At 57.7% G+C, this 19452-nt stretch overlaps 1 protein-coding gene across 3 annotated transcripts in view; it reads left to right on the forward strand.

Annotated features, from left to right (window-relative positions):
* Window positions 1-1753: 1753 nt before the first annotated feature.
* Window positions 1754-19452, forward strand: part of PLXNA2 (plexin A2) — a 205696-nt gene continuing 187997 nt past the window's right edge. Inside the window, exon 1 of one of the 3 annotated variants that reach the window (XM_077902258.1) lies at window positions 1754-1989. The gene's annotated coding sequence lies outside the window, so the exon portion shown is untranslated. The remainder of the gene's footprint in view (window positions 1990-19452) is intronic. The other 2 variants (XM_077902257.1, XM_077902256.1) reach the window with 2 other exon arrangements.

Raw genomic sequence — 19452 nt, forward strand, 5'->3', positions numbered from 1 at the left:
CCCAACTACCACCACCCCTTTTCCTACGCTCCTGCTCAGGGAATTTCATGGACTCCCTCCAGGCTTCCCAGGAGTGATTTTTTTTTTTAATTTAATTTAATTTTTTCTGTTTATACCACTGAGGACTGTGGCCACGAGAGGGCAGTAGATGGAGCTTATCCGAATACTTGAACATATTGAGTAAACTCGCTGTGCTCTCGGCTGGAGCAGGGACTACGCAGATCCTGCGAGCTCACTGGGGTCTAGCTTGCAGGCCTCCTTCGGAAAGCCACGTCCAGGCCCTGCGGACACCAGGAGACTACATGGCACCGAATCAATGGTCGTAAAGGCACCGAGGCATCGCCATCCGGAATCCAGAGACAGCTCACCTTAGGTCATTAAAATAAGTTATCTCACCTCCACCTCTGGTTCCCCCTGCCAGACAAGCTCGGTGGGGCCTGAATGTGGAAAGCGCCCCTCTGGCCCCCCACCCCACCGCACCCCACCGCACCGCACCGCACCTCACCTCACCCCCCAAGCCTTGCCAGGTGCCCAGGATCCCAAATAGAGCTGGACGCTCCAGCTTCAGAGCAAAAGCTCACCTTTGCATCACAAAAACAATAATTCATAACAACTTCAGACCTCACCTGACAGCGTGTTGGCTTTTAGAAATCCACGAGCGAGGCCGGGCGGGGGGCGTGGGGGGGGACATTTGCTGCCACCAATTCCAATTCCGAGGCCCTCTGTTCTCAACCCCACGGGCCGCACCCGCTCCTCCCCACTCACCCCGTCACTCGCATTAAAGATGAAGAGGGACGTGTGCGGGATGGACGCGGTGACAGGTGGTGCTAAGGGGAGGTGGGGGGGCACCTCCCCACTGCCCTCACCTACTCTGCGGGCGGGCGGGCGGGCGTGCTGGGCTCCGCGCACTGGGGGGTGCGGGGGTGCGGAGTCGATGGGGGTGCTGGCGGGCTGCGGTCTCAAGGCCTCCCCCCAGCCCCCAGCGCCCCCGCCCCTTGCAGGATTTCGTTGCCCCCTTGGCCACTTAAGGTGGCCGGCGGGTCCGGGCTGCGCAGGGCGCAGGGCGTGCAGCCCGGCGGCCTCCGGGTGCCAAACCCGGTTGTCCTTTGTTGACAGCTCGCGGAGGCGGCGGTCGGGGCGGGCGGGGGCGCGGCGGGGGCGCGGGGGGGCGCGGGGGGGCGCGCGGCGGTGCCAGGGGCGGGGGCGGCCGCGGGCGGGCGCGGCCGGCAGGGAGCGGGTTAACGCGCGCGGCCTCTATGATAATGAGCTGCATGGTAATATAGGGAGGCCGGCGCTCAGGGCTCCGCCGCCGCCGCCGCCGCCGCCGCCACCGCGGGAGCCGGAGCTGCCGGAGCCGCCGGAGCCGCCGGAGTCGCCGGGCGCAGCGGCGTCCGCGCCGGGCTGGAGCGGGAGGGCGGCCGGGGCGCAGCGGCAGGGGCAGGGGCAGGGGCTCTGCCACCGGGAGGGCGAGCGGGCCCGAGCAGACCCCGCGGGCCGGGCAGCGGCGAGCAGCCGAGCGGGGCCCCGCCGCCGGCCGAGCCAGCCCCGAAATAGATCTGGAAGGCCAGGCTCCCGGAGGAAATGGGACTGTGACCGAACCGGGCAGCGAGAAGGGAAGGAAGCAGCGCCGGGCTTGCTGATGTCAGAGCAGCCCGGAAAGTCGCGCTGGAAAACCCTGAAGGCAGCCGGGGCTCCGCCGCTCCCGCCGCAGGGACACCCACGCCGCCGGGCCCCCGCGCGCGCCCCCCCGCGCCTCCGGCCACAGCGCGCGGCGGGGCACCGAGGGCGCGCGGCCCCGAGCCCCAGGGGCCCCTCCGGGGACACGGACGAGGGGCCGGCGGCTGGACGTGCAGCCCCGTATGCATTCGGACTCCGCGTGGATTTGGCCGTGCCCGTGACCGCGAGCTGCGGGCAGCGACAGGGGCAGCCCGGCGGCCGGGGCGCACCGGCCGGGAGCGGAAGGACGGACGGACACGTCGGCCGAGCTGGGTAAGCGGCGCCTGCCTGCGCCTGTGCCCGAGCGCGCGCGCCCCGCCGCCCCTCACCACCCCCCCCACGGCACCCCCCGCCCCACCCCGGGGGGCTCGGCCACTTTGGCGGGCTGCGCGCGGGGCTGCGCGCGGGGTGCGCGGGGGGTGCGGGCGGACCCCGAGCTCCCAGCCGCCGACCCCGCCCGGGGCTGCCCGACCGCCGCGGGCTCCCGGGGGCGAGGGCGCTCCGCCGTGCGTCTCGGCCGGCCGCGCACCTGCTGGCCCTCGGCGGCCCCCGGCAGCGCGGGGCGGCGGGGCGGTCCCGACAGCCCGGAGCCCGAGGCCACCGTGGCCCGCACCGGGCTCGGCCTGGGGGCGCTCCCCGCGGGGGTGCCGGGGCCGCCGGTTGTCGCTTCGGGGCAGGGGACTTGGGAATGGAAGGGAATGCATGGTCTGCGCGGGGTCCCTGAGCCCCCCGGGAGCGAGTCCAAGGCACGGAGTGGGGACAAGTGCTCCATGCGCCTCGCTGTGCTCCCTCGTGGTCAGACGCCCGTTGGCACCATCCCCGGGGGAGGGGGGAGCAGCGCGCCGGGGCCGGGGCCGGGGGCTGAAGCGGGAGCTTGCCCGCCCGGGGTCCGAAAAGCTCCTCCTAAACCATTGGAACATATTTCCCTCCATGTGTTCCTTCTTGCCCCACCCCACAAGTGAGGTAGGGGTCTTGGAACATTCCGACCCTTTTTTATCTACCCCACAGGTAGTCTCTATAAATGTTGATCATGGTCTGGGTGAGCAAGGAAAGAGTCCTCAGAAACTACCCTTCCAGGTCCACCTGTTTGGGGTGACCCTGGCCTTAGGAGTAGCTGTCAGCGCAAACTCAGCTCTGAGTGACAGATAATGGGGGGGGGGGGCGAGGTGGGTAAAAGGCTTGGGCTTCCAGGCCCGTTAAGAGTCCAGGAATGAGAGCCCCCCCCCCCCCCCCGCCCTGTGAAATGGGCAGTGGAATCTGATCAGGTCTCCTGTAGGAATGCAAGATCCTAGGGGAGCAGTTGCATACCAGAAGTGTCCATGAAAGGGACATAGGGACAGGACCGGTTTGAGGGAGGGGGGCTGCCAGCTATAGCTTGTGGCCGTGATTTGAGGCGGGGGGCGTCTAGCAGCTCAGAGGAACCCACAAAAATTGGGGGATCCATTCATTCCCTTCCTGCTATTCACAAGCACAGTGGACAAGGTCCGGGAGCCACTGACTAAGATGGGTGTCTGGGCTGGGTTGGACGTTTTAGGACCGGGAGTCAAGTTCAGCCCTCCCCTCCCCAACACAGAAGCAGGCTCCTGTCTTGCTGGGCTTCTTTCCCAGACCTTGAAACTTCATTCTTCCCTCTGGGCAGGCTTTGGATTCTGGGGCCTTCCACAGAGCGACAGAGCCCCGGAAGAGATAGCTCTGGCTGGAGGAATTCAGCTATTCCTAATTGAAATGCACAACTTTTGTGCAATCACCCCAGAAAGCTCCCGGAGTTGCTAGCAGCCCTCTCTCCTCTGACCTCCTGGCAAGAGAGAATTCATTAACTTCCCTCTCACCTCACACAGCACCGTTTGAACTAATTACCTGTGATCTCTCCTCCTTGGCCTGGGGTGGGGGGTCGTGGGGGGGGGTGGAGTGAGGCAAGAGAGTAGAAAACTGAGAGCAATCTGTCAAGATATCCCAGTGAGGTTGTTTTTCTTTTCCCTTCTTCCACCTGGCATGTCCGCCTTTCCCGGGACCCTTCCTCATCCTAGAACTTGCCCTCCCTGCATGACCTGAAGGAGCCTTCCCTTCTGTCCCCCAGGCCCCCAGCCGACCCTCTTCAGGGACCCGCTGATAAAGGGAGGGCAATGCAGGCTGCCCTCTCTGCTCCCTCACTGTCCTCAGCAAATTGCATTAGGACGGGGCAAATTGGCTTGCAAAGCAGTTAAATGGAAATGACATTTGGAGCGAGGTGCAGTGGGGATGCCGCCGAGGATCAGCAGGATCCGAAGGGGTAAAGTAAAGTAGCGGAAGGTCTCCTCTGCCCAGGGGTCATGGGTCTGGCAGGAGAACCCCCGCCCCCATCCCGGTCTCTTTAATAGGACGGGAGGATCGGGGTACCTCACACCCTGTAGTAGAGCAGAGGGGCTGGTTGGCCTTTCAACCCAAGTCCAAATGAAGAGCAAACCGTGGTGTTACGTGTCCATCCCCCAAAAGAAACCATGTCATTATCAGATTGGTGACTCCCATTTCGGAGCTGGCCTGAGTACCTATCCCTGTCCCCCCAGAGCTGGGGAGCACCTACCCTCCAACATGCTTGACCAGCCAAACGCTTGCAGGTGTAGTAAATGTAAAAGTTCACCATCTGGAATCCTGGAGTCTGTGCTTATAGCATGAGGTTAAAAAAGAAAACTGTCAAAGAACAGCTACTTCTCCACTGGACCCCTTTCCCATTTGCCAATACTTCCGATGAGCCCGTTCATCTTTATTTCATGGGCACGTTACAAGAAGACACAGGCGCAGGAGGGGAAACCAGTGCCACAGTTAAATATCCAAGGCGCCAGCTGGCAGCAGCCGAAACTCCCCAGTTCGGGTACTATGGAATATTTATGGTGCTGGAGTTGTCACTGTTTGGGGGTTTATAGTCGCTATCCTGCCTCCTTTTCTACAGCTGCCTCCCCAAGATATGAGGTTTGTTGTGAGGGGAGGCGATTCCTGTCCCCAGCAGCAGCAGCTCCCCCCCCACCCCCCAGCTGTCTCTCTGCATTGCCACACAGCTGTCTCCACTCACACACAGACTGGGGCCCGATATACTTCTGTCCATCATGGCAAATGGAGAGGTAAGGAGCTCCAAGGCAAGCCGAAGCCCCTACGCCCACCCCACCCCCATTCTGGTCGTAAAGAGACTGGAGCATTGTGTTACAGTCTGTTAACTACAAATAATTCAGGACTGTCCACAGGGAGACTGGCTTCGAGGTGTTGTCGCTTTGCAGCTCGTCTGCACCCCACCCCCATCACTACCACCCTCACCCAGGGCCAGTCTGCTATCAATTCATTATATGTGAATATTCTTTTTCTCCCCTTCACATATGCTCAGTTCCAACAATGATGAATGGAACGGATTCCCTTATGGGAAACAGTTTTTTCACTTAGTTACAAAGATTTCATGCCTGATTAGAGTACATGAAGGCTGGGTGTGCGTCCACTTCTTTTTTGGTCATTTCGAAAGGTGAGCCCTGCGGAGACAGAGAAAGGCAGTTCTTCCCGGGGTCAAACGGCCGGTCCCAAAGGCGCCCTGGGAGGGATGGATGGTAAGAACGGGGACACCCCTTTTCTCCTCGGCTTAGCCCTCGGGCTCTCTGGGGCCCCATTCCCTGGCACTGGGGCATATGGAACCTCTTTATCTAGCTCCACACTGTTCCATCTGGAATTCGAGGGCAGAAATAGAGGCGAGAAAGTTCTTTGTTGGGGAGCAGGGTCCCTACCGGGCAAGAGTGTAAAGGAAGCGGAGGAGGGGAGGGTGACAGCTGAAAGAGCAGGCTTAGGCCTGAGCAGTGCAGAAGTTCCCTGCTCCTAGAGTTGGTTAACCATTAACCCCCTGCCCGGCCTGGGCCAGATCTCCTGCTCAGGGGAAAAGATAGGTCTCAGAAACCCAGAAGCCCAGCAGGTGTTCCCTGCATCCCCCTCTGGCTCAGCGGAACATTTGTTCTGTCTCCCCTCCTTGCTCCAGCCAGAGGCTCAGTCCTGGCCCCGACCTACCCTCCCCCACCCCCACCCGCCTTCCCTGGCAGGGGCACCCTCTTCCCACCCCCTGCCAGCTGTCCCTTCACCCAGGCATTGCCTGTTGTTTCATGGCAGCGTGCATCTCAGCCACCAGGAAGCAGGGAGGGGGGCTGGTGGAGAGAACTGATTGAGGGGAGCAGACCAGTTCCACTCAAGACCCTAAAGCCAGAGCGCCAAGCTCACGTTCTACGATGTTTCAAGCAGAGGGATCAACACAGAGGGCCCAGATTTGCTTGGGGCATGGGAGAGGGGAGAGTTTCGGTCCACGTTCTCTTCTCCTCCAGGAGCACTGGACTGTCCTAGTGCTTCTATGATCTGACTGGTGGGTCCCTATTTGGGCTCTCCCAGAGTCGGTCCTTTGATCCAGGGCCATGTCAGAGCATTGCCAGTTCATCAGACCTGGCTTCTTGAACTTCAGAATTTAAAAAAAATAAAAATAAATAAATAAATAAAAAGTCGGCAGATGAACCAAGCATTGCAGACCCACAAGATGCAGGAACAGAGTCACACGTGGAAAGCCCAAGTCCAGATGTAGAAATAGTCACGGGGACCCAGAGAAGCAGGGTGCCGCGAAAGGAAGATAAGGACGGAGAGATTGGCGGTGTGAGCAGGCCACAGAGCTGGGAGCAATCGGAAAGCATGTGGGAAAGAACAGTCTAGGCTAAGGGAGCCCTTCTTCCCAGGCAAGGGGAGGCTCCATCCGGGCTGCTGTGGGGAGCTGAAGTAGCAGGTCAGCTCCACTAGAGGGGGATCTTGAAAACCAGGCTTGGCCTGAAACTGTGGTTTCTGTGCCTTTTTTTTTTTTTTTTTAAGAAGGAAAAAAAATATTAGAAACTCCCAGCTGTCACTACCCCGAGACTACAACTGGTGGGGTCCTATTGCCAGGGGACCTCGGGGCGGCCGTCTGGGGAAGCAGTCACCGGAGGCGCCCCAGCAGTGTGTGCAGCCAGGCTGGGGAGAGGCCTGCCCCGGCTCAGCAGGCAGGATGCAGGATGCCTCCGGGGTGGGCCCCGGGGAAGGGGATGCCGTAGTCTCCAGTTAGCAGGCAGTGCAGTCTGCTGGCCTGCACCGCCCCCCCCCCCCGGACTGCTGGGGCCTCCTTTATCAGCAGCAGAAGTTCTTGGCCCAAGCCCAAGCCGCCTTCACATGCCTCCCCCCATCCCCTCCAGCCCCCAGCTCCCTAAATGTAGATTTTCGAGATCCTCCCAGGTGGTAGCAAACCTGCTCCCGAGGAGACTTTTTTAGAAAGACTTTTCAGGAACTGAACGCATGTCAACGTTGTATCGCCGATTTAATCTTTTCTTCATATTCTCTGTGGGAGCCTTTCTCTGAGTCATAATCCCCCTCTTTCATTTCAGCAGAGGACAATATGGAGAGGGAACAGAGTCCAGAGGCTTTTCTCATCTGCGGAGATGAGAACTGTCTAACAGGGCTCTGGAAAAACAGCGAAGTTTGGGGACAGGGAGGGGGCCAGAGAGTCGCATCCCTTCGGATCTGATAGCAGAGCCCCTGATGCCTCGTCTTGGCTTCCGGTTGGCTCGCATCTACCTGGGGTCAAGCGGAGGGAGGGAAGGGAAGAGAGAGAAAAGAAGGAAAACAAGATAAATGTATCATGTTATGAAAGTTTAATCCTGCTTTTCCTTGGCTAAAATTACTTTGAGTATGAGAGATAAAAGGCAACGGGGTTGCCCTCGGAAGGTTCAGCTTGTCTTTGAGAAGGAAGAGGGGGAGGGATCCTGGGGCTCCGCGTGAATGGCCCATGAATGAACCTCTTTCCTCCATACCCCCCACAACAACGTTCTCTCTGAAGCTTCCAGAGAGAGAGAGAGAGAGGACAGAGGCTTCGGACAGAGGCGCCTCCAGTGCACCATCAGGGAGCTCACCTCCCAGGCTTTCTCTTCCCGTCTTTAAACACCCTCCCTTCTTCCCACCTTGGTGGTTTGTTTGGGGATGAGGGGGCTATGGAAGAGGGGATGAGAGGGGAACCCCAGGACATCCCCTCCAACTTTACCCCTGGTCTTTGGAAGCTTACCCCCACCCCCACCCCGTGTCTTGCCCTTGCAGTGAGCCAAAGAGGAAGACACCAAAAGCAGAAATTGGAATCCATTTGCTTTTAAACAAATAGAAACCAATCACTTCCTTGTGCAATGCTAGGGATGGAGGAGCAGCAAAACAAAGATGAAAATGTAAGAGATCCTACCTCCAAGAAACAGTATGCTGCGGGCAGCGGGGAGGGGGGGTGGGAGGGGTCGGGGGACAGTGATCTAAGCCAAGGATCCTCCAGGGAGCCTTTAGTAAAAGGCAGGATGGAGTTAACAGTGTTGGGGGTGGGGGGCGAGGGGGGGGGAAGGCAAGGAAGTGAAGGCACAGAAGCTCCTGGAAGCTTTGGCTCTGGTCCTTGGAAGGTGTAGATTTCCAGGAGAGAGACTCGCAGGCCTGAGAACCTCAGTGGGCCCTTGGGAATGTCTGTTCTCAGAACTACCCCTAATTCCCCTCATCCTCCGTGGATATTCAGGGGACCGCCAGCCTTGCAGTTGTTTTGTGTTAGCCAACATCCGACAGCAAGGGCCGTGCTGCCCACACTCCTGAGGGCTTTCCACCCTGCATTCTATGCAAATTGCATCCCTTTCCGTCCTCTAGAGCCCGGTGGGCGGCTTGGTGCCCCTGTGGCTCCTCGGGAAATGTTATTACTCATCTGTGCTCACATTTCAGTGTCCAGAATCCTGCTGTTAACTCACCCGCTCTTACCTGAATGAACTCATTAAACGGGTCAGACCCGGCAGAAATAGAATTCGGATTTTACCCCCACACCTTGGCTGGGCAGGGCGAGCCAAGGCCACCAGCCACCTCTGCCCTGTTCCCTGCCTGGAGAGGGAACCAATCTCTTGTTAAGGTTTCTGTCCAGAGGGAAGGGAGGGAGGATGGATGGAAGGAGGTGAAAAGGAGATTGACTTCTCCTCAATGGCGAAAAACTTTATCCAACCCTATAGAGGAAGGCTGTACTCTCCTTGCACCTTAAAATGATATCTAAGGTGGACAGATCTTGCACTGGGGCAGGCGGAACAAGGGGGCATGCTTGGGCTTCAGGAGGCCATTGATAGCTATATCTGTGTCTATACCTGTGTAAATATACACGTATTTGTATATGTATGTGACGTGTGTGTGTATAGAAAGAGGGACGTCTATGATCCCCCCCAAATGTAGAGAACCGCTAGACTCTGGTGTCTGGGGCTTCCCCTTGTCCTCGTTTTTCTGTTTTCAGCCCTGTTGTGGAATGGACGCTTCGGATGAGGAACTAACCACAGAACCCGCCCCCCGCCCTCGGGTCCCAAAGTGGTAGGCCGCCCACTGAGGAAATGAGAAATCCAGGGAAGAGATGGGCTGTCAGGGACGCCTAGGCGTTGTCACCGCCCTAGGGCCAATGGGCAAGCTGTGGAAGTTCTCTAAGCTGGAGGCAGAGCAGAGGCTCCTTCTGTTAAGGGAGAAGAGGGAAGGTTCAGGAGGAGAGGACGTGGAGGTGAAAAAGCCCTGCCTGCCCCATAAAGGCAGGGGGACCAGAGAGCAGACACAGTGGCAAGAGGGGATGTTGCTGCTTTGAAGTGGTTTCCTGCTTCATAAAAGCGAAAGGCCTTGGCTGGGCTGGGTAAATATTACGTTGGCCTCTGACCTTCCACCTCCCTTGACTGCTCCCCACCCCCCACCCCCCACCCCAGCTTCCTTTTTTTTTTTCCCCTCCTGGGCACCAGAGATACCTGAGGGAGAAGAGCCTATTTTCTCAACTTCAGAGTCCTCCCTGGAAGCCTAGGTCAGAGCCAGACAGGAAGCCCAGGCTCCTCCCCTGTCCCCAGACAGGAGAGCCCTATCTGCTCCATGTTGGCCCAGGTGTTGTGTCCCCAGAGGGGGTGGGGGTCAGGATTTCACGGTCACCTGACAAGCCTGCCCCCTACACCACCCTCACCCCAGGCCCCTAGGCCTTCCAGCCAAACCCTTTGGCATTCAGTGGGATGAAAACCCACACCACCAGGGTTTCTCTCAGGCCAATACCTTCCTGAGTTTGATCCGGAAATGAACAGATGTCAAGTCCAGCGGCCCACTCTGAGGGACCGCCAGGGTGCGGGGCCCTTCAGCTTTGTGGACCAGAGGGCCCAGTGCTGAGACACTTGGGGCAAATGATATGAATTGCATGTGACCCCGGGGGAAGCCACACCTGGCACCCTGGTGTAGGAGGTTCAGGCCCTACCGAGCAGGGTGTGGGAACAGATGGCCAGGAAGGGTCTGCTGTCAGCATAAGGTCCTAATGCACGGGAACAAAGGGCCTTCGCTCACACTTGTCACTCTCCCCTCTTCCTAAAAGATTTCTCACCTGCCACAGGGGCTCATCCACCATTTGCTCTCTGATCACAGGAGGGAGGCGAGAGGGAGCCCTGAGACACTCTAGGAGAGTTGGCCCCTGCTGCTTATCCTGCATCTCAGTTTCTCCATCTGTACGGCAGGAACGCGTGCCTTCCGTGACTACCCAGGCACCGTCGCGTCCCTTTGTTTCCGGAGCCAGGCATAGGAAGATAGTTAGGGGATTTGGAAAAATGACAATTGTTGCAAATATGCAAAACCATTCTAAAATTTAGAGCAGGAATAACGCCAAGCTAGGGACATCTCTCTCTCTCCTTCTCTCTCTCTTTCTCTGTCTCTCTGAATTTGTTTGGAACTTTCTGAGAAAATAAGATTTTATTTAAAGAAAATCTATGTGCTAAAGGTTCTTGTGTATAAAAATAGATAAAAGTCCCAGGGGAACTGGAAAGGGAGAGGGAAGCCAGGCGTATTCCTGATGCTGTGGGGGCACACGCATGGCTCATGGTTAACATTTAACCGTGGGCCAGGCGGGGTGGGAGGGGGTTGGAATTTGAATTCTGAATGTGCTACTCGTGGGGTTTGGGTGGCTGCTGCTTTAAGAGTTGAGCTGACGCCGTCACAGAACTGGTCAGTTGGCATATTTTTGGGAGTCAGCCTGGCCTGGCGGGAGAAGGCGCAGATCTCAGGGGCCTCGGGCGGCCTGCCTGCAATAAGGCTTGTACCTCTCCTGCAGAGAGAGCTCCTCTGAGTGTATTAATGGGGCTGACTCAGCATGAAGGGCATTGGCAGGAGCTGGGCCCCAGAGCCCAAGCAGGACCACGTAGGTCCTTGGCCAGCGCTGATCAGTGGATAGAACAGCTGGATGTCTGGTGAGATGCGTCAGTGTCTTCTCGTAGCTCCAGGAGCCCCCTGGCATCCAGCCTTGTCCCTTGCTGGAAGCACAGAGCCTGGGAAGGTGGCTCTGGGAGGAAAAAGTCCTGTCCGTTGGCAGCCTGGTCCAACAGCCAACTGTGGAAAATGAGTGTGGCAAGGTGCCTTTTCCTTTCTAAATCACTTTTGAGGGGCACCTGGGTGGCTCAGGCAGTTAAGGGTCTGCCTTTAGCTCAGGTCACGATCCTGGGGTCCCCCCCAGATCAAGCCCCACTTTGGGCTCCCTGCTCGGTGAGGAGTCTGCTTCTCCCTCTCCCTCGCTCCTCCCTCCCCACTCCTGTTCTCTCTCTCTCTCCTTCTTCCCTCTGTCCCTCTCACTCCCTTGCTCTCTGTCTCAAATAAAAAATCTTTTTTAAAAATAAATCGCTTCTGAGAAAACAGCTTGACTTACAAACGAAATGGGTGTTTTCGGTGGACTGCCTGGGAAGTGTTTCTGAGTGTGTGATGGAAGCGCCCGCCCAGGCTCCTATCATAGATGTGAAGCCTGAGTCCAAACCCAACTGGGTGAGTAGAAGGGCCCGAGTCACCAGTGGGTGGCCATTCACTGCCCTCCAAGCACGAGGAGGCTTGTTGGCCCCAGCCTCACCCAGCCGGACAAGCTGCCCTCAGCCACTTCTCTTCCAGTCTCTCCTGTCCCAACTGTGCCCAGACACCGACCCCATCCCTCTGTCTCTGTCTTTCCCTCGGGGCAGTAGTCCCTGAGAACACCGACGTCTCCCCCTGTCTGCCGGCCTGCAGGCCCTAGGACACCCAGACGGCCTCTCCCTGGAGCTGTGCAAAGGCCCCCCTCTTTTCACTTGCTGCGACCAGCTTTCCTCCATCCACCACTGCAAGCCTTGCTATTTGCACAGTCAATGGCCCTGGCAAGGCCAGGCCTCCCCTCCCTCCCGAGAGGCGCTGTGGGCACTGTTTGTGTCTCGGTCTCTATAGACTCAGCATTCAGCACTTGAAGAGGGTGAGACAATGGCCTGAGCAGCTGCCTGCAGACGGGGCTGGCTGGGAGGCTGCCGGGGAGGGGAGCGGGAGCGGCAGGCCAGCCAGAGTTTGGGCCCCACGCGTGCACCTGTGAGCTTTCTCAGGCAGCCGGGGCCAACGCAGAGAGAATGAGCCGGGGAGCTGGGAGCCACAGGACCTGGTCCAGGCCACCTGATTGGCGCCCTCCGCATGCCCGCAGCTTTCTTGGCTGAGCTTTCCACCAGCTGTGTAGTCCCTCGGGGCCCAGAGGAAAAAGCAGGGTCCTGGTGTCCCCCCCTCTCCCCCGGGAAGCCACAGTGTGGAGCCTCAGGACAGGAAGAGGCAGGACACTTGCCCAGGTAGAGAAAGCAGGGGACGCTTAGCCAGGAGCCTGCCAGGTAGAAGAAAGGTGCATTACTTGCAGAGATCGAAGGTGGTGCAATAGAATTCAGTTTGATGGAATATGCGTTTATTGAATACGTACTACGTGCCAAGTGTTTCATGCGGAAGGCATGTCCCTGTCCAGGCTCGTGACAGGCTTGCTATATGGCCGGGGAGGTCGGGGAGGCACATACATGATGCTCACACAAGTTCAGTGTAAGTCCTGCAAGCGGGCGGAAGAGGGAGGGATTAAGCCGGGCCCCAGAAGGGGCCCTCGAGGGAGGCAATGAGCCCTGCTGCATTTGGGGACTTTAAACAGAGGGTGGAAGACGACACCCCGGTCTCAGGAAGGGATTCCTCTGTGGAGCAGAAGGGTACAGCAGGTGATGGCTGAGATCTGCACCCGCTTCCAGGTCTCGTCACCTGGAGGCCCAGGTTGCTGCTCAGTAAATACAAGGGAGGAAGAGGCTCCGCTGGAAGTGAGGTGGAGGGCTGGCCCGGGCTGTGAGAATGACCCGCAGCTGCTGGCCTTAATTCCATAGTAAATAGAGCTGGTTCTCACCCCCACCCAGCCTCCACCCCCTCGACTCCCCCCAGAGCAGTGTGCCAGGGAGGCTAAAGCCCTCGTCTCCCCGGGAGCCAGAATTCTCGCAATCACGTGAAAGTGAGCACTCGGTCCAGGAGCCGGGGCCCACCCGTCGGCACGGAGTCTGGGTCAGCTCTCGGCTCGCACAGCCCTAACTTCTAATCATTGTCATAAACAGGACGGAAGCAGCTGCTCACTCCGGTCTATTATCAGCTTGGTTGGAGACAGAGAAATTTAAATGACAGTACGATGCTTAGCAAAGAAACGAAAGTCGGTGTTAAAAATAAAGAAAACAAGACAGCTTGTTTCATCGAAATGGAAGGGTTATTAAACAGCCCCGAATTAATCAGTGATCTGCCAGGGCTGAGAAGTGAAGAGCAGCAGGGCCAGGGGAGAGCGGGGAAGGTGGGGGAGAGAAGGCCCCGGGCAGGTAGGAGCTGCCTCTGCTCCCCCGGGCTGGCTGCGGGGACTGCGGAAGCCGGCAGGCGTTCAGAGGGGCAGGTGGCGGCTAATTCTCTGCCCCCCAGGGAAGAGCAGCAGGTGTGTGTGGGGGGGGGGGGGGCTTTAGCACCCCAGCCCCTCTCCTGACAAAGTCGTGCTTCTGGAATCTCTCCAATGGCCATCACCTGTGCCAGCCCTGGGGGCCACCCACTGGCCCCTGCCTTCCTACCAGCCAGGGCAGGGTGGGAGCCAGGTGACCTTCTGCAGGTGGCCCCAAGCTCCCCACCAGGCCTCTAGCCCCCCCACCCTCAGCCTTCTCACCAGCCAGGGCAGGGCAGGAGCCAGGTGACCTTCTGCAGGTGGCCCTGAGCTCCCCACCAGGCCTCCACAGTCCCGAAGAACTCAACTCTGAGTGGAGCTCCCGATACCCCACCCCCATTCCAAAGCATGTCCCCGAGTATGACCAGCGTCATGCCCACCTGGAGGCTGGCGTGACCATTGGAGCACGTGATCTCTCCTTGGCAATCTCAGGTGGTGCCCCCCCACCCCCCCCAGCCCAGGTGGCAGAGCAGCGAGGCCACAGGAGCCCTAAGCCCCACCTCCACATCTAGTACCTTGGCCACAATAGTCCACCTGGCATACACCTGCCTTCTCACCTGTGAAGCGGCACTGCTGCCGCTCCCTCAAGGCTGCAGGACGGGGACGCTAAGGAGATGACTTAGTGAACTCTGAAATCACGGCGCACACGGCAGCTTCTGTTACGGGCGGTGGGGGGGGGGGGGTGTCCTGGGCCTCGAGAACAAAACAGCAGAAGAGAGGTTTTCCGGAGGACACGGGATGGCTCTGGCGGAGAAGCAGCCTTGCTCGCACACCTTGGCGGGGCCGTGGGAGGGGAGGCTGTGGCTGAGCACATCTGTGTGCGCGTGTGCGCCCATGCGGGTGTGCAACATGTTGGATCTTGAATCAATCACTCCCGAGAGCATTTTCTCTGCTCTTTGACCTCAACATTCTTTCTCCTTGCCCCTCCCTCCCTCCTGCTTCCCTCCTGGCTGTTTATCCTTTTCCAGACTCTTCTCTCACACCCCATTCATCATCAGGGGGGTGGGGGAGGTGGGGGGACAGATTGTCTCACTCTGGAAGTTCTTTTCATCTCCCGCCCCAGGTCCCCCACTGCTGCACCAGCCTGCGTCCCCCCTGCTCTCCCTCCAGCACATTCTTCTCTCCCTGTGTCAGCCTGTCTGATAACAGGGGCCTTTACTTTCCCTCCAAGCGGGGCTGGGGTCACAGACATCGCCAGTCGGGAGGACTGCCAGGCTCTCAGAGAGGCCCTGATGCCACTGCAGGTGTTTAAAACTCCTGCAGACCAAGTGCTCGTGCATCTGGGCAGAGGCAAGCCCCTTGAATGGACAGGATCTCTTTCTGGAATGGCAGCCACCTCCCAGGCCACATGGGTCCCTTTTATGGAGCTCCAGCGCACTTCTCCTGTTCGTGTACATGCCTGTGAACGTGCCTGTTACTTAAGAGAGGCTGCCTGGCAGCTCAGGATCTTTTCTGCAAGAGCTCAGAGTCTCAGACAAAGAGAGAAGAATAATAGAACCTGAAGGTGGGAAGGTACAGGGTGGGGACACAGCCTGCTTAAGAAGCTTCCTCTTAAAAAGGAGTTACAACTTTTTATTAGAAGGCGGGCTGTCAGTTCAGAAGAGCCCCGGAGAGGAGGAGATGCAGGCGAGGATCACATGGGGGGGATTTCACCCCACATGCTGGTCAGACCCGGCAACAGGAGGAGCCCAGAGAACTCGGAGCTCCAGCCCAGGGACTGTCCTGGGCTTCGGCTCCCGCTCCTCCTCCCCAGGGCTGGCTTTCCTCTTTCCTCCTTCCCTCCCTCTTTCCCACCAAGGGCACATGGATGAATCACCAAGAGCAGCAGAAGCAGCCCTTAAATCACCCTCGAGGTGAGAGCAAGTAGGGGGTTTGTTGGAAAGCGTGGGACTCAGGGGACTGGGGAGAAAGACGATAAGGGACCAGCAGCACCCAGTTTCTCCTGAGAGGCCAGGGCCTCAGGAGCTTCCCTGAGCACAAGAATCACCTGTCACCTGGTTGAAGCAGAGCCTCCGGCCTTTGTCACCAGCACACACAGGGCAGCCGGCGCTGCCAAGGAGGTGATGTCCTTGTATGGTGTTTCTCCAAACACAGAAACAAGAGTCACTGGTGTTTATTCAACACCGTGGAGTTTGCAGACACTTTCTGTACCCATTGTCTCATTGATTCTCACCACAGGCCTACGAGGTGTCCTTCCACAGCTGAGGACACGGAGGCTTCGAAAGGTTAAATAACAGGTTCAAGGTCACCGAACTAGGAAGTGGTGGAGCTAGACCTGAGACTTGGGGTCTGTCCCCAAAGCCCACAGTCTCTTTGCTGCACCTGCTGCCCAGAGACAGGCCCCACAGTGACTTTGACCCCCTTACAGAAGAGCCCTGTTCTGAAGCCACCCCACCCCACTCTGCTCTTGATCACTCTTGCTGTCAGTTGGCTGCTTATTGCTATATGCATCTTGTGTGATCTGTGAACTTGTGCAATTTGTGTCTTTGGAGCTCTCTTGCCAAGGCTCCTCCTGCACGATCTCGGTCTGTGTTGCGCATCCTTCGCCAACAGAACGCCCCCCCCCGCCCCCGACCACCATTCTTCTTCATCCTTCTCCCCATCTCATCCACCTCCCAGTGGCATTTTCTCTTTCCCCAGTGGGTTGAAGATGGACAACAGCCAGGGGCCTTCCCAAACAGTTCACTCCCTTCTTCACTCCCTCCGTCAGTTGTGGCAAATCCTCGAGCCACGCCTGTTAGTTCAAACCATGTTTAAGGGCAGACTGGTCGCTGAGAAAAGCACCTCAGCACCCTCGCTACTTCCCCTCTCCCCTGTTCTCCCTGATTCAGACTGAGCACAGAATGGGGTGAAAGGCATCACGCTATCCTTGCACAGGATGCTGAAGAGCGTGAGGAGGGATTGCTCCTGCACTCCTGTCTAAGAGCCTCTAATTCGATGCAGAGGTAGGACGCAGTCACATAATAAGAGAGCCGACAAGGCAATGCAGCAGGCGCTAAAAATGACAGTTCCTGATTGACTTTGAAAGGGACAGAGGTGATTGGGGGCGGGGAGGTCCTAGAGGCTTCCTGAAGCTTTGAAGGACGGACAGGGTTTGGAATGGGCCAAGAAGAAAGTGGAGACAGGTGTTCCAGGGAGAGCATCTGCAAGCGGTGAAACTCTGCAAAGTGTCCTGGGGACTCTGCACACGAACCGGTTTGCTGGGAGTAGAGCCACTCTGGGAGGGGTGGAAGGGAAGCTGTAGAAAGAAGAGCCAGCTTGGGAAGAACTTGAACTTGGGTACTTGGCAGTCCAGCCTTGAGCCTACCTGGGCAACAGAAGGTGCTTCCTAGGTGGCTATCGCACTCTGGCCATGTGCCCAGCAAGTAGACAAACCGGACAGGAGATCTGTGGCCCAATCTCAGCTGCCAGTGGCTTTCACCAGGGCCCGTCGCTGCTGATAGTGTCTGGGCCAGTCTCACGTGCACCACTGTCAGGGAGACAATGCCAGGCTTGCTGGTAAAGAGACCTCTCTGGAGCTTTGGAAAGCCTGACTTTGGGAAAGGACGGGGTTTGAAAGACGCACCTGGGTCTGGCACCAGTGGCTCCCGTCCCTGCCATGAGGACGAAGCAGCAATGGTGGGGAAGGCTCCTTGCCCCTGGAGCACGTCCGTGGCTGGCTCTGGGGGCCACCGGGGAGTAGAGAGGCAGGAGGGTCTCCAAGAGAAACAGGAGGTGCCAGGGAATGGCCAGGGCCATGCTGGTTTTCCTTCAAGAGGAGAGAGACGGGGCAGCTTGCAGGGAAAGGAAGTGGGGTTTAGGGCCAGGCCATTGCCTGAGAGCTGAGAGGAACGCCTGGTGTTTTGTTTGGATTTTTTTTTCCTTCCTCTGCTTTTCTCTCGCTTTGCCTCCCACTGCTGTGAATCGGAGCTGTGTCATTATTCCTTGAAAACATTACTGTTAATGGCAGCATAATATGCCATTATGTGGAGTAACCGTAATTTATTTAACAATTTAGTCGGAAAAAAAAACAAAAGAAAAAAAAAAAAACAATTTAGTCGGGCACCTTCTACCCCGTGTCCTGCTCTCCTGCCCCATTCCAACCTCAGAGCCCTTGGCTCCCCCGTGTACAGTAAGGATGGGGTGAGAAGGCAGGAGATACGTCTCCAGGCTCCTTGGAAAGGTCTTTTGGAATGTCTCTGAAAGGTGACTGCCAGCTAGCAGACCTCTTGCCACAAAACTGCCCCAGAATCCACCCCTACCTCCCCCACCCCCACCCCCACCCCCACCCGCAGCCCTGCTTCATTACCAAAATAAAATGGGAGCCTTAGGTTTTGACCTTTACAGTACTTGCCAGATCTTACTTAACATTCTGCAGAGTTTTCCCAGACCAGCGATAAGAGGGTTTGGTGGAAAAATAACATCTAAATACGTATAGGCAATGTGGAAGAGTGGGGGAGACGTGTCCGTCGGAAAGTCCCGCTTCTGAGTGGGATGACGCCGGTCCAGTGATTCAGCCTTCCCAGGATTCGGGTTTTTCATCTGTGAAATGGGGAGAATAATGCCCATCTTGCAAGAGAATCATAAAATTCTCCGTTGCACCGGCAAAGGATCTAGCGCAGTGTGCCACGGAGCAAGGGGTTAATAAATAATATCGTAACTAGGATCCCTGGGTGGCTCAGTGGTTAAGCATCTGCCTTCGGCCCAGGGCGTGATCTTGGGGTCCCGAGATCGAGTCCCACATTAGGCTCCCTGCATAGAGCCTGCTTCTCCCTCTGTCTGTGTCTCTGCCTCTCTCTATCATGAATAAATAAATAAAATATTTTTTAAAAATAATATCATAACTATCATAACAGTGGCTCCTTTTTTTTTTTTTTATCATTTCTGTTAACAGGAAGCAAATGGCAGTTGCTATTTTATGCTGCTCACGGCCCTCAGGGCATGAAGGCTCCGAGCACGACCCCGACTCGGCTTAGCCGTATCCCCACTTTTATGCCTAGCCTGCCTTTGCCAGGAGCCTGAGAATTCCTCTTTCTGCCCTTTACTCCCAGAACGCCTCCCAGAGCAGTAGCCCCACTTCTAGGATGGTGTAAGCGGGGCCAGGGGAGAAGCAGGGTGACCGCTCCAGGCCCCACGCCGTGCAGGGGGCAGGCTTGCTCCCAGGGCCCAATGCTCAGGGTCCCGCAAACTCAAACTCGCAGGAATTCCTTCTGCCCCAGGGGTGAGGTGCCCATGGCAGGCATGCTCCTCCCTGGCCATCCCCCAGAGGGGGTTGAAGAGGGCAGAGCCCAGGGAAGGGGGCGGGGCGGGGGGGAGCAGCTGCTTGAAATTGATTGCTCTTGTAGTTGAGTTTAGACCGTGGGCTCTCTCAGCGCTGCCCGGGTGGCGACCTTTAGATAATAAAGGGAATTCTGGGAGATTTCTGACAGGCCCATGACATATGGGGCAGGTCTGCAGGGTCAGGCGGTGTATCTCCCAGCTCCTGGCCCCAGGGTAATGAATCTTGTTTTGACTTTGCAAAGCCAGCCCGGCCCTGCCCCAGAAAGGAGCCAGGCCCCCTCCCCTCCAGCACCCCTCGAGCGAGTGTGTGTCTTCAGAGCCCTTCATAATTCAGGGAGACAACTCCAAGCTTTTATGGCCTGTGAGAGGAGAGGACAAACACTGCATGTTTTGCTAAGGCCCTGGGAGAGCTGGTGTGGTTTCCAGGGCCCCATCAGGGCCACCACTGGGAGAGCTGGGGAAAAAAAAGGCAGCAGAAACCCCTCGTCCCGGTGTAACAAGGCAGTGTGGTCCTGCACCAGGGCCGGGAGAGGAGCTGGGCTGGGTTGGAGGCAGTCACAGGCCATCCCTTGGGGTCTCGGGGGTCTGCTGGTAGCACACCTACCCCTCTGGGCAGGAGCAGCAAGGACAAGGACGATAGGAAGCCCTGCCGGAGAAGCCCCACCTGGGACTGATAGCAAATCCCATTTCTGATCCCA

The sequence above is a fragment of the Canis aureus genome, chromosome 6, assembly GCF_053574225.1.
Source record: "Canis aureus isolate CA01 chromosome 6, VMU_Caureus_v.1.0, whole genome shotgun sequence".
Lineage (NCBI taxonomy): Eukaryota > Metazoa > Chordata > Mammalia > Carnivora > Canidae > Canis > Canis aureus.